Raw genomic sequence first — 4,929 nt, forward strand, 5'->3', positions numbered from 1 at the left:
CCGCATTATTACGATAAACCCTTCCCACTCTCAGCCCTCACTAAATACCTTCAATCTCACTGACTTAAGCATCGGAATGCCTACTGTAGACACCATGTCAATGTCACCCAAGCGTTCACGTTCCCTTTCCCTCTTTGTGCAGGTCCATCAAATTGTCAATAACTTGCTTCTCACAAGATTTGTCCTTTCTTAATCAACCATAAATTTTACCGTCTATAGTTTGGTGCCCACCTAAGGCCTTGACAATTATTCGACTCAAAACAACCGGCTCATTTCGTTCTTACTCCCTTTGTTCAGCCATCATGACTGGAAGTATTGAAACCTCAATGCCTGATGTCGAGGCTCAAATTACAGCTCTTACTACACTTGTGCAAGAGAGCAACGACAAGTACCAAACCCTAAAAGCTCAAAACGCTGTCATCCGTGTGGAAAACCAAGCCCTTCAGGATAAGGTAAACCAATTCTACTCTTTAGATTGAACATTGAGTCAACAACATGCCTCTTCCTCTCGCCTTCCCGTTCATCCTAGACAACTATTCAACACCCTGGATCATAGCACTTTGACAAACAAATCCTATCTCTACTCAGCTTCAACCACCACAATGCCCTTAGCTAAGCCAACCTAAGTAGAGATCACCTAACCCATCAATTTCTTGGCCACCAAAACACTCACCCAAACTACCCCACTCCAACAACACCAGCTAAACACACCCGTCACCCTCTCACAAACACAACCTTTACATTTGGTAGTCGATCAATCCCACCACTCACTCCTGTTTGACTCGGCCATACATATCAACCCAATGTGTTCCCCCACCTACAAAACACAAGTCTCTAGACCCCTATGGCAACCCTCTTTAAGCAAGCTTGAGCCAAGCAGCTATCTGAGATGGAATTCATGATCTAACACATCCCTAGCATGCCCACACCCCTCAAGAAGAGCCAACCCCAAAGTTATGCTGACTCACCCTTCATAGATGCCATAGCCTTTATAAAGATGCCTCGTAAGTTCACTTTCACCAACATGAAACTCTAAGATGGAGCCACCGACCTAGATGACCATATAGCCTCTTACAAACAAAGGATGTTCACTATCGCCATTCCCCGTGATCTCTGTAAAGCATGCATATGTAAGAGTTTCAGCTCTAGCATCATGGGATCAACCCTCTAATGGTACACCAACATACCCAACAACTCTATTGACTCCTTCACTCAGCTCATGGACACCTTCATTGAACAGTTCGCCAGTAGTTAGAAACTCTTTGGTGACTTTTATAAAGTTCGTTAGCACAGTGGAGAAGCATTGCGGGATTATGTGGGCCTTTTCAACAAGGAGAAGATCTCTATCCCATATTGTAACCAAGAGATGGCAGTTGACCCCTTCAAGAAGGGACTCTTCACTGATATTGAGCTCTACAAAGAACTTACTAAGTTTAATTGCTCCACTATGGAAGAAGTCCTAGCTCGGGCTTTGGTTGAGATTAGGTGGGAGGAAGATGAAGTGAACCAAGCCAAACATTCGACATTTGAAGATCTTCGTCCCACAGAGTCATACCCTCAACTAAGAAGAGCTCCTAACTGAAACAATAGGTGCCCAATTGATCGCCATCTAGCTCAACACTCCGAAAGAGCATCCATCCTTGTCAACCAATACAAAATGCCCTAATACAATCTAAATATTGAACCGGTTGAGGTAGTAGTCGTCATGAACGAGATGGGGAAGGTCGTCAGATGGCCAACGAAGATAAAATACACTAAGGCCAAATGAGACACCACTAAGTGGTGCAAGTACCATGGGGACAAGGCCATGTCACCGCTGACTGTATTGCTCCCTGACTCAAGGTCGTAGAGCTACTATAGATGGGTCATCTCTGAGATTTCTTAACTGATAAAGGGAAAAGGATCACCAAGTCACACCCCCACCAAAAGAACCAACCCAAAAGGGATGTGCCATATAATCTCAAGCGGCTAGGAAGTGAGTCGAGTGAGCTACTGCTAGGCTAAACGTCACACTCGAGCCACAGTCAATCTATAGCCCGCTCACCCCAACCATCCTCACAGGTGCCAATCAATCTGACCATCAAATTCTTTGACAATGAAATAGTGAACCTCATCAATCCCCACCACAATGAACTTGTCATTACCCCCCAAATCGCCAACATCCTTTTCAAGAGAATCCTTGGGGATCCCAGCTCCTTAGCCAACATTCTATTCCTTGAAGCACTCAAGGTCATGGGTATCAATGAATCCAACATCATTCGTCGATCCACCCTCCTCATTGGCTTCAGTTCGAAGTAGAAGTATACTATTGGGAGATAGCCCTTCTAGTCTACGTGGGCAGGATCAACCTCAAGACCACCTTCATGATACTAGAAGCCCCTTTTCCTTACAATGTGATCTTCGGTTGGCCATGGATCCATGGCATGCAGTCCATTCCCTCAACCTTTTATCAAACCATCTAGTTCCCTACAAAATGGGGAGTAAGAAGATATAAGGGATCAAAAAGCTTCAAGGGATTGCTATCAAAATGCTTTCAAAGCTAAGTGTGGGATTTTGTAGCAACTATAGTCCCATTCGACTGGAAGATCCAAGTTAGACCAATCGACTATGGAAGAGTTAAACAAGTGCAAGATTCACCCCGACCATCCGGACCAAAAGACTTAAGTGAGAAGCCAACTCAGACCTAACATCCAAAGGAAGCTTATAGACTTTCTTAAGGAGAACCAAGACTTCTTTACTTAGTCTCATTCAGATATGACAGGGATCAGCCTCGAAACAAGTGTTCATCAGTTAAAATGTCAAACCAAACCATCCTCTTGTGAAACAAAAGAGAAGAAAGTTAGCTCCTGAGTAGAACCGGTGATCAATGAGAAGGTAGAGAAGTTTCTAAGTAACGGTTTGGTTCAAGAAGTGCAGTACCCCAACTAGTTGGCAAACATAATGGTCATTTAGAAGAAGAATGAGAAGTGGAGAGTCTACATCGATTTCACAGACCTGAACAAGGCTTGTCCCAAAGACTTCTTCCTTCTCCCTCACATCAACATGTTGGTTGATGTTATCGCTAGGCATGAGCTACAATTTCATGGATGCCTTTTTGGGCTACAATCAGATACTTATGCATTCAAACAACCAAGAGGGGATTGCCTTCATCACTTAGAGAAGTATATATTGCTACAAGGTAATTCTGTTTGGCCTAAAGAACTTCGAGGCCATCTACCAACAACTTATGAACATGATGTTTGCCGACCTATTAGAAGACACCATGGAAGTGTACATCGACAACATGTTGATGAAGTCATTGATGGCCGAACATCGTCTTGACCACTTTAAGCAAGCATTCGAGGTGCTAAGGAAATACAACATGAAGCTGAATTCAGTTAAGTGTTCATTCAGTATCTCCTCCAAGAAGTCCCTTAGTTACATGGTTACTCAACGTGACAATAAGGCCAACCCTGATCAGATTTATGTGGTGCTCCCCTTACCTACTTGTATCAAGGATGTCCAACGTCTCATTGGAGGGGTAGCTGCATTGAGCTGATTCATTTCCAAGTCAGCCGAGAAGTGCCACCCCTTTTTTGCCTCCCTTAGAAAATCCAGGAAGTTTGAATGGACTAAGAAGCATTGGCACAACTCAAAAAGTACTTGACTTCGCCTCCATTACTCTCCAAGCCAAAAACTAAGAGAACGACTCTTCACCTACTTAGCCATACCTGATTCAGCCAACTCAGCCGTACTGATCCATGAAGAAGAAGGAAAGCAGCTACCTGTCTACAACACCAGCAAGTCCCTACTTGACGCCCAAACTCGCTACAACCAACGTGAGAAGCTTGCATTCGCTTTGATCACCGCCTCAAGGAAGTTAAGGTCGTACTTCCAATGCCACCCGATCATGGTCTTGACTTCTTTTTCCCTTAAGAAGATCCTCCATAAACCAAAGCTCTCGGGTCGAGTCATTCAATGGACAATGGAGTTGAACGAGTTCGACGTTTCTTTCCAACCACGCACCACCATCAAGTCTCAAGTGTTAGCTGACTTCATTGCTGACTTCATACCTAACACTTCAATTCAAGCGGAGAAAGAGCTTTTATGCTTGACAGATCAGGCGTCATCCAGGTGGCCCTCTTGATAGATAGCTTAAGCAATATCAATGGCAGTGGATTAGGACTTGCCCTCACTTATCCATTCGGTGCGGCTTCAAGGCAACTAACAACGAAGCCGAATATGAAGCATTGATAGTCGGTCTCTCTCTTGCAAAGGAATTAAGGGTCAAGAAACCTGAAGTCAAGTCTTATTCATAATTGGTCGTGAATCAGCTCCAAGGCTCCTACCAGGCTGGAGACTCCAAGATGACCACCTACCTCAACTTAGCCATGGAACTCCAATTAGCATTTGAAGAATCACCATAACCCAAGTCCTAATGATCGAGATGTGATAATATTGTAATTTGGTCCTCATTTGTTTACCTAGGAAAGACCAGATATGCTAATGGGTTCTCCATATTTCTTTTATTTCTGTCTAACTCTCATAAAATTGTTAACAATATTTTAATTATTTAATAAAATTATTTTATTTCAATATTGGTTCATTTTAGATATTGATCAAACAATTTTATGAATAACTACATCTAAATAAAATGACTGCAAAGCAAAGAAACAAATGGAATATCAGGAGAGTTGTTTACTATTGATAGAGGTGTCATACTTTCTTGAACTTCAAATGGAAGTAGCCACCAATAAACTTCCGTTGAAAGAGAAAAATCTCAAGACAAGGAATTAAACAACCATTACAATAACAACAGCAAATCAATTGTATTTTACATATTGCACAAGGAAATTGATGAACAACTGCAAGTAATACTTCATCTCTACTAGCATTACCTAGACAATACAAGAATCACACATTGCTAGATATCGCCACCAATACTCTACC

Source organism: Pistacia vera, unplaced genomic scaffold (genome assembly GCF_008641045.1).
Source record: "Pistacia vera cultivar Batoury unplaced genomic scaffold, PisVer_v2 Contig530, whole genome shotgun sequence".
In the NCBI taxonomy this organism is placed as follows: domain Eukaryota; kingdom Viridiplantae; phylum Streptophyta; class Magnoliopsida; order Sapindales; family Anacardiaceae; genus Pistacia; species Pistacia vera.